Raw genomic sequence first — 10,490 nt, forward strand, 5'->3', positions numbered from 1 at the left:
TTTTTTTTTTTGCATCTTTTTTTGTTTGTTTAGCAAAAAATAAAACTCCGAGCTGTAACTAAATACCACCAAAAGAAAGCTCTATTTGTGGGAAAAAAATGATAAAAATTTCATTTGGGTACAGTGTTGTATGGCCGCGCAATTGTCACTCAAAGTGCATCAGCGCTGAAAGCTGAAAATTGGTCTGGGACTGAGGGGGGTTTAAGTGCCCAGTAAGCAAGTGGTTAAGTTTAGTGATCATTTCAGAAAATTTCATTAAATTAACCACTAGAGATCCGCGCTATAGCCGAATGAAAGCTACAGCACGGACCTGCTTTGCCGGGACTACGTCTATTGACGTCGTCCCGTGCACGAGCGGCCTGCGCTCCCCCTGAGGGGCGCACATGGTGCTCTCTGTGATCAGTGAGTCTATGAGACTCGCTGGATCACAGATCGGAGTAAGGGGTCGATCTTGACCCCTTACTACGTGACCAGCTGTCAGCCAATGACAGCTGATCATGTGATGACAACAGAGACGGTAATGGGCTATTTTTCCTCCTCATGCTGAAAAAAAAAGGCTGATCACTGGCGGCCGTGAGAGGGACATTAGTCCCTCTCATGGCGAGCTGGCGCCAGCTCACCAGTGCCTACCTGATCCCAGTTGAAGTCCACTCGTGACGTAACGCGTAGGAAACCGGAAGTGACGTTCGTACCGTCCACCGATCTGTTTAGCTGTATGTGCCTGCCTATTCGCTCCTGTTTGTGAGTAGTTTTATCTTTACAATAAATCGCTTGTTTTAAATTACTACACCATGGAGGATATCTTTCACTTGTTATTTTGAGCATTGTTTGTCGGCCAAAACCGCAAGGAAGAGCGGCACTGTCAGAAGTCCCAGCCACAGCCTATCTGACCCCCCGGAATTCCCCCTGCAAATTTGTTGTCTTGCTGTATACCTTGCAGCTGTGAGGTAATTATTTAGGAATACCAGCACTGACACGGGACACCGTTTGGAGGAGAGCTATTTTTGCACATTGCACTTTATGTTTGGTTGTGAAATCACACTCTAAAGTTGCACGATTGGACTATGTATGGGATACTTTATCGAGATCCACATTTTTGCTGCTATTTTGCTGCTACTCTGTTTCCTTTTGTATCAAGGAATATAATATTACTTCTCTCTGTTTTTTGCACGTTTTAGATCATCGTTTTTAAAGTATCCATAGAATCTTTTTTAGATCATTTTATCACATTGATTTATTGGTACATATTTGTTTGTAGTTTAATCACAGATGCTTCACCTTTTTTCTATATACACATTGCAATATTAACCAATTATATGCACTTTATAGCCTTAGACACATCTTCGCTTATTTCTAGACACTGGAATGATGCACAAGCACATTATATATCAGATGTTTATTTCAATGCAACTTTATAAGTTTTAAGTATTAAGCACTATCGCACTTATTTCTTATTCACACTTTGAGGAGAATTGTTAGTCTCTATTTACCTTATGAGTTTTATTTCTTTCTTGGTATCTAAGGAAGCGCAACACAGTGTTGCATGACCGCGCAATTGCCAGTTAAAGCAACACAGTGCCGTATCGCAAAAAAATGGCCTGGTCAATTTTCCAGAGGTCAAGGGTTTAAACTGTCCAAATACTTAAATATGGCTTCCTTGTGGCTAGGGATGAATGAGTTGGGTTCAGATCTGAAATCAATCCGAATCCAGTTTGCCCAAACCTAGGGAAACGGTCCCATGATCACGTCCCCTGCTTACACAATGACCTGCACAGGAAGGTCTACCTGATAAAGTCTTGTGATTAGTCCAACTTTAGTAGTAACAAACTGTTGAGAAGAATAAAGAAGAGCATGAGCAGGAGATATAATTCCTTGAGGAGTTTTGTGTGCAGTATTGTCCATAGTTACACGCTGGGATAAGCTTGGTTTTGGTCCGTGCCCAGAAGTTACCATACTGCTGGCCTAGAGAGCTGCAGGCAGGAGATTCATCACCCCGCAGTTGCTTGTATACTTAGGGGCCAGGGTGGTCTTGATACCATTGGCCTAATATACCATTGGCCACTTTGTTCTTAAAGGGTCATTGTTCTAATATTATCCAATATTAGGACAATGACACTTTAAGGATATAGTTGTTACATGATTGCATCCCTACTGGCTCAGTGATCTGACATCAATGAGCTACTATGGCCACAAGGCCACATTAGGTCAATAATGTCTCAATCACCCCCCTCCTTTGTTATGTGCAGCTGTAGAGTAGAAAATCTCCTGGACACAGGTCACTGGATCAGCAGGAATGCAATCATGGGCAGCACAGTGGTGTAGAGGTTAGCACTCTTGCCTAGCAATAAAACAGTCGCTGGTTTGAATCCCAACCACAGCACTACCTGCCTGGAGTTTGCATGTTCTCCCTGTGCCTGCGTGGGTTTTCTACAGGTACCCTGGTTTCCTCCCACACTCCAAAGACATGCAGGTAGGTAAATTGGCCCTATTATATGAATGGGGACCTTGGAGTGTGGACTCCTTGAGGGTAGGGACCAATGTGAGTGCGCAATGTACAGGGATAGGGACAATTGTAGACACTCACTCAGGTTGAACTAGATGGACTGGTGTCTTTATTCAACCTTACTTACTATGTAACTATGTGATAGCTTTGCCCTTTTAGAATCATAGACCTAATATGGCCATGTGGCCATAATAGGTCAATATGTCAAGAGCATCCCTGCTTTCTTGTACACAAGCATATGTGGGGAATCTCATGCCTGCAGCTCATTGGGCCAACAGTATGGCTAACTTCTGGGTTTGGGGTGCTTGTAGCAGAGGCATCAATAAACCCCATAGTTTATTGGTGATAATGACATCAACAATAAATCTCAGCATTTGTGTCAATGGCAGAAATAATAACCCACACACTTCGAGTTATATTCAGAGGCAGTAATACTAAAGACCCTTTATTAGTGTTAAGTGCTGAGGTCAGCAATAATTTGGTGGCAGTGGTAGCAATAATAACCCTTCTTTATTTGAGCGAGTGGCAGCAATAATAACCCACTCTTATCGGTGGCAGTGGCAGGAATAATTATCCCCCTTTTTTGGCAGCAGCAATAAATACCACCCTTTCATTGATTTTCATCTGGAACAAAAATGAACCCGCCTCTATTGGTGTTTAGTGGTTACTTACCTATACATAGGCTCCCCCACTGTTATCTCCCTCCCTGATGATGTTGAACCAAAACTATACTATCCCCATCAGGCAAAAGGTCACTGCACCCCAAAAGGCAGTGCATCATTACAGTGGAACGCACTACTGCTACTCTGCATTGTCCTAAAACCTCTGAGATAGCCCATGGGGATGCCTACACTGCGGGACAATGTACAAAATGTTGGCAACTATGCAGTTAGGACCTCATGGGCTACAAAAGAAAGTTCCAGGGACTGCCACTTCAACAGCCCTGCACTAGGATTCCACAAGCAAATAATATTGCGTTCCGCACACCTCCTCATGACCACTCTGTGGGTAAATGCAGCTTGATGTGGTGGGCAAAAAACACATGGAGTCCAATGAAGTAACAGGAATATATTGTCTCAAAAGTCCAACAATGCAAACAGACTGGGTGGGAAGGCTACCTGGGCGGGACCCAGGGCAGGACTTACCATTGGGCTTGACTGGGCTCAAGCCCATGGGCCCCGCCCAATAGGGGGCCCCGCAGGCCCTGCCGAGATACATAGCCGAGTGTACACGGTTTGGCTCCACTCACAGTCATGCCCAGCCCCGCCCTATGATGGACATAATACAGGGACTGGGTGTGACTGTGAGCCGAACCAAGTACACTCAGCTACTCTCGGCTCCGCTTGGGACTGTGAGAGGACCCGAGAGCCGCTGAGAGCTGCCAAGAGGACCCAAGAGCCACTGAGAGCTGCCAAGAGGGCCCGAGAGCCGCAGAGAGCCGCAGAGAGCTGCCAAGAGGACCCCCCGAGACCCGCTGAGAGCTGCCAAGAGGACCCGAGAGCCGCAGAGAGCCGCCGAGAGCTGCCAAGAAAGGACCCGAGCGCCATTTTTATACTTCAAGACTGCAATGACAAGGCTGCAAATGACACTGGGGCAAGGCTGCAAATGACAAGGCTACACTGACAAGGCTGCAATGACACTGGACAAGGCTGCAGATGGATGGGCAAGGCTGAAGATGGACATGGATAAAGCTGCATTGATGGACATTTAAATGTAAGTTTTTTTTCCTTAAAATTCCCTCCTAAACTTGGGGTGCATGTTATACGCGTGTTATACGCCGATAAATACGGTAATGTGTAGAAGGTAGGGCCCGAAAGTGACTCAAGCCCAAGGGCCCCCACCACCCTAAGTCCTGCCCTGCATGGTGGTATTTGATCACCTCGGCGGTTTTTATTTTTTGTGCTATAAACAAACTATTGACGTCGTCCCATGCACAAGCGGCCTGCGCGCCCTCTGAGGGGCGCACGTGGCGCTCTCTGTGATCAGCAAGTCTATGAGACTCGCTGGATCACAGATCGGAGTAAGGGGTCGATCCCGACCCCTTACCACGTGACCAGCTGTCAGCCAATGACAGCTGATCATGTGATGACAACAGAGCCGGTAATGGGCTATTTTTCCTCCTCACGCTGAAAAAAAAACCCCGATCACCGGCGGCCATGAGAGGGACATCAGTCCCTCTCACGGCGAGCTGGCGCCAGCTCACCAGTGCCCACCTGCCCCATGCCAGTGCCGCCCATCAGTGCCCACAGTGCCACCCATCATTGCCTAAACAACACTGCTGCACCTCAGTGCCACATATCAGTGCCCATCAGTGTCATTTACTAGTGCCCATCAGTGCCGCCCATCAGTGTCCATCAGCGCCACCTATCAGTGCCACCATCAGAACCCATCAGTCCCATCCATCATTGGTACCCATCAGTGGTACCCATCAGTGCCACCCATCAGTGCCGCCTTATCTGTGCCCATCAGTGCCGCCTTATCTGTGCCCATCAGTACTGGATTATCTGTCCCCATCAGTGCCACCTTGTCTGTGCTGCCTTAACTGTGCCTATCAGTGCCCACCAGTGCAGCCTATCAGTGGCCACCAGTGCCGCCTATCAGTACCCACCAGTGCCGCCTCATCAGTGCATATCAATGAAGGACAAAAATTACCTGTTTGCTAAATTTTATAACAAACTATTAAACATGATTTTTTATTTATTTGCATCTTTTTTTGTTTGTTTAGCAAAAAAAACTCCCAGCTGTAATTAAATACCACCAAAAGAAAGCTCTATTTTTGGGGAAAAATGATAAACATTTCATTTGGGTACAGTGTAGCATGACCGCGCAATTGTCATTCAAAGTATGACAGCGCTGAAAGCTGAAAAATAGCTTGGGCAGGAAGGGGCTGAAAGTACCCTGTAGGCAAGTGGTTAAGGCAGCCAGGCTTTTCTTGTCTGTTTTGTTTCCATGGTTACCAAAGCTTCTAACTACAGTGGGAGGTGACAAAAGCTGACAACCCCATGACCAGCCAAAATATTATGACCACCCCATGAAAAAAAAATCTTTTTTGAAAAACAAAAAAATTATAATTTCATTTAGAGAAAGAGAGAGAGAAGAAAGAAAGTGCATTTTTGAAAGAAGGGGTGAGAAAAGGGAAGTGGGCTTATAAAAAGTGGGGGCTGGGCAGGGGTGATTTTGGAGGAGCTAGGTGTGCCGGAGGGCTTTCAAAGCGCTTTGGGTAAAAATGAATGTAAAAAGAGGCATAGAGGAGAGTGACCCTTGCTGGAAGAAAAGCAAAAGCCTACAGCACCTGGTTTTCCCAGGCGGTCTCCCATTCAAGTACTAACCAGGCCCGACCCTGCTTAGCTTCCGAGATTAGACAAGAGCGGGCTCATTCAGGGTGGTGTGGCCGTAGGCAATGATAAGGCTCTCTTTCAAGGCTCTCTTTCAAGGCTCTCTTTCAAGGCTCTCTTTCAAGGCTCTCTTTCAAGGCTCTCTTTCAAGGCTCTCTTTCAAGGCTCTCTTTCAAGGCTCTCTTTCAAGGCTCTCTTTCAAGGCTCTCTTTCAAGGCTCTCTTTCAAGGCTCTCTTTCAAGGCTCTCTTTCAAGCCTCTTGTACTTGTCATCGGCAGCCTGGCTCTGCCTTTTATTATTAAGTGTTCTTGCATAGCAAGACCACTTACTGTTATTAGTGGGAATGCTTTAGCAGTCCCACTATTGTTATTCATTTTTTTATTTATTAATCGTCATCTTTTTATTATTATTCCATACGTTTTTTGGCTCTGCGTAACTTTTGCATACTTTCTGCTATTAAAGCCATTCAACTTTTAAAATGTTCAGCTCTTTCAGTTGATGATGGGATGTCTTCAACTTTTTTTCTACTATTTATACTTTTTAAAATATTAAGCTTTGTAAAATTTTTTTTAACATTGAAGTCAATGAGAGCATGCTTAAAATACGTAAAATCTTCTTCCGCTGCCAAAAGTTTCAGCTCCTTCATACTTTTACCTACAGACGCCAAACAAACTTTAAAACGTTCACAAAATATTCAGCTATCTTGCTATATCTTTTCAGTTTGATATCTTTTAGAGTTTTTGTGAAAAAGCTGTTTAAGTTTAGTAATCATTTCAGAAAATTTCATTAAATTAACCACTAGAGATCCGCGCTATAGCCGAATGACGGCTACAGCACGGACCTGCTTTGCCGGGACTACGTCTATCGACGTCGTCCTGTGCACGAGCGGGCTGCACGCCCCCTGAGGGGCACACGCGGCGCTTTCTGTGATCAGCGATTCTATGTGACTCACTGGATCACAGATTGGAGTAAGGGGTCGAACCCGACCCCTTACCATGTGACCAGCTGTCAGCCAATGACAGCTGATCGTGTGATGACAACAGAGTCGGTAATGGGCTATTTTTCCTCCTCACGCTAAAAAAAAAAGCCGATCACCGGCGGCCGTGAGAGGGACATCAGTCCCGATCATGGCGAGCTGGCGCCAGCTCACCAGTGCCCACCTGCCCCCTGCCAGTGCCACCTATCAGTGCCCACAGTGCCACCCATCAGTGCCCTCAGTGCCCACAATCTGCCTCAACAACACTGCTGCACCTCAGTGCCACATATCATTGCCCATTAGTGTCATTTACCAGTGCCCATCAGTGCCGCCGATCAGTGTCCATCAGTGCCACCTATCAGTACCCATCAGTCCCATCCATCATTGGTACCCATCAGTGGTACCCATCAGTGCCGTCTTATCTGTGCCCATCACTATTGCATTATCTGTCCCCATCAGTGCCACCTTATCTGTGCTGCCTTAACTGTGCCTATCAGTGCCCACCAGTGCCGCCTATCCGTACCCACCAGTGCCGCCTCATCAGCGCATATCAATGAAGGACAAAAATTACCTGTTTGCTAAATTTTATAACAAACTATTAAACATGATTTTGTTTTGTTTTTTGCATCTTTTTTTGTTTGTTTAGCAAAAAAAACTCCCAGCTGTAATTAAATACCACCAAAAGAAAGCTCTATTTTTGGGGAAAAATGATAAACATTTCATTTGGGTACAGTGTAGCATGACCGCGCAATTGTCATTCAAAGTATAACAGCGCTGAAAGCTGAAAAATAGCTTGGGCAGGAAGGGGCTGAAAGTGCCCTGTAGGCAAGTGGTTAAGGCAGCCAGGCTTTTCTTGTCTGTTTTGTTTCCATGGTTACCAAAGCTTCTAACTACAGTGGGAGGTGACAAAAGCTGACAACCCCATGATCAGCCAAAATATTATGACCACCCCATGAAAAAAAAAATCTTTTTTGAAAAACAAAAAAATAATAATTTCATTTAGAGAAAGAGAGAGAGAAGAAAGAAAGTGCATTTTTGAAAGAAGGGGTGAGAAAAGGGAAGTGGGCTCTATTGGTGTTTAGTGGTTACTTACCTATACATATGCTCCCCCACTGTTATCTCCCTCCCTGATGATGTTGAACCAAAACTATACTATCCCCATCAGGCAAAAGGTCACTGCACCCCAAAAGGCAGTGCATCATTACAGTGGAACGCACTACTGCTACTCTGCATTGTCCTAAAACCTCTGAGATAGCCCATGGGGATGCCTACACTGCGGGACAATGTACAAAATGTTGGCAACTATGCAGTTAGGACCTCATGGGCTACAAAAGAAAGTTCCAGGGACTGCCACTTCAACAGCCCTGCACTAGGATTCCACAAGCAAATAATATTGCGTTCCGCACACCTCCTCATGACCACTCTGTGGGTAAATGCAGCTTGATGTGGTGGGCAAAAAACACATGGAGTCCAATGAAGTAACAGGAATATATTGTCTCAAAAGTCCAACAATGCAAACAGACTGGGTGGGAAGGCTACCTGGGCGGGAACCAGGGCAGGACTTACCATTGGGCTTGACTGGGCTCAAGCCCATGGGCCCCGCCCAATAGAGGGCCCCGCAGGCCCTGCCGAGATACATAGCCGAGTGTACACGGTTTGGCTCCACTCACAGTCATGCCCAGCCCCGCCCTATGATGGACATAATACAGGGACTGGGTGTGACTGTGAGCCGAACCAAGTACACTCAGCTACTCTCGGCTCCGCTTGGGACTGTGAGAGGACCCGAGAGCCGCTGAGAGCTGCCAAGAGGACCCAAGAGCCGCTGAGAGCTGCCAAGAGGGCCCGAGAGCCACAGAGAGCCGCCGAGAGCTGCCAAGAGGACCCCCCGAGACCCGCTGAGAGCTGCCAAGAGGGCCCGAGAGCCGCAGAGAGCCGCTGAGAGCTGCCAAGAAAGGACCCGAGCGCCATTTTTATACTTCAAGACTGCAATGACAAGGCTGCAAATGACACTGGGGCAAGGCTGCAAATGACAAGGCTACACTGACAAGGCTGCAATGACACTGGACAAGGCTGCAGATGGATGGGCAAGGCTGAAGATGGACATGGATAAGGCTGCATTGATGGACATTTAAATGTAAGTTTTTTTTCCTTAAAATTCCCTCCTAAACTTGGGGTGCATGTTATACGCGTGTTATACGCCGATAAATACGGTAATGTATAGAAGGTAGGGCCCGAAAGTGACTCAAGCCCAAGGGCCCCCACCACCCTAAGTCCTGCCCTGCCTGTGATATAAGTTGAAGGGAGGTGGCTAACGTGGGAAGTGGCTGAGGAGTGACCTGGTCGGCGGGGAGTGTGAAATGGATGATGTGTTTCAAGTTTTGCACATTTGCAATAATGCTTACTGCCCCCTGAAAAGTGATCTGTGGTGGATTGCTTGTCAACGAGTGCTATAGCAGCAGCTGACAGGCATTCATAAGGTGCTACTGCCGCCTTCCTGTTTTTTTTTTTTCATTGCTGAATCCTATTTTTACATTGTTGGACTAGGCTGCTACTGCGAGCGAGTTTGGCTTTCAGTTGCAGAGTGGCCCTATTGAAATCAATAGGCGACTTTGAAAGGTGGTGCTGCCTGTCAAACTCTGCAAGCTCCAAGCTGTCCATTGAGCTCAGTGCCTCTGACAAGAAGTAAGGAGAGGCTTTGTGAGCTCATCCTCTCAGGCCGCGTACACACTAAGTTTGCCGTACTAAGTCCGCCCTACTTTTGAAATGAACGGACTCGCCCACACACGCGGAGGAAAGTCCGCTCATTTCGAGCGCGTCTCCAGGTAGGCGGGGCCCGCGACGGAGACGTCGCTGACCCCGCCACCTGGAATGGACTTAAAGGGGAACCCCAACACCGAACAGACCCTTGTCCGAGCACGCTACCCGACCGGCCAGGAAAGGGGGGCGAGCGAGCGCCCCCCCTCCTGAGCCGTACCAGGCCGCGTGCCCTCAACATGGGGGAGGTGCCTTGGGGAAGGGGGGCCACGCGCCCCCCCCACCCCAAAGCACCTTGTCCCCATGTTGATGAGGACAAGGGCCTCTTCCCGACAACCCTGGCCGTTGGTTGTCGGGATCTGCGGGCGGGGGGCTTATCGGAATCCGGGAGCCCCCTTTAATAAGGGGGCCCCCGGATACCGGCCCCCCACCCTATGTGAATGAGTATGGGGTACAATGTACCCCTACCCATTCACCTGTAAAATAAAAGTACCAAAAAAAAACACAACACACGAGATAAAATATTTTATTGCACAGCTCCGGGGGTCTTCCGTCTTCGGGGGTCTTCTCGCCGAACTCCTCCGCTATCTTCTTGTAGCTCTTTTGCTAGCGGAGGAGTCCAGCTTTCTTCCTCGCCGCGGCCTCTTCTCCCGACTTCGGGGGTCTTGTCCCCCTCTTCGGTTCTTCTGCCAGGCCACCGCGCCTTCTTATAGCTCTTTTGCAGGTGGTGGCCCGGTCTCCGTCGCGGGCCCCGCCTACCTGGATACCCGCTCGAAATGAGCGGACTTTTCTCCGGGCGGGAAAAGTCCGCTCATTTCAAAAGTTGGGCGGACTGGCACACACACGGGCGGACTGTCCGCGGATTGTCCGCCCAAAAGCGAGTCCAGCGGACAGTCTTTCCAACATTCCGAAAGACTTAGTC

At 47.8% G+C, this 10,490-nt stretch overlaps 1 pseudogene; it reads right to left on the reverse strand.

Moving 5' to 3' along the window:
- Positions 1-5,783: 5,783 nt before the first annotated feature.
- On the reverse strand, positions 5,784-5,902 carry LOC143990926 (5S ribosomal RNA; annotated as a pseudogene).
- Between the last annotated feature and the right edge of the window lie 4,588 nt (positions 5,903-10,490).

This window comes from Lithobates pipiens, unplaced genomic scaffold, assembly GCF_037356315.1.
Source record: "Lithobates pipiens isolate NorthernLeopardFrog02 unplaced genomic scaffold, aLitPip1_a1.2 Scaffold_18, whole genome shotgun sequence".
Lineage (NCBI taxonomy): Eukaryota > Metazoa > Chordata > Amphibia > Anura > Ranidae > Lithobates > Lithobates pipiens.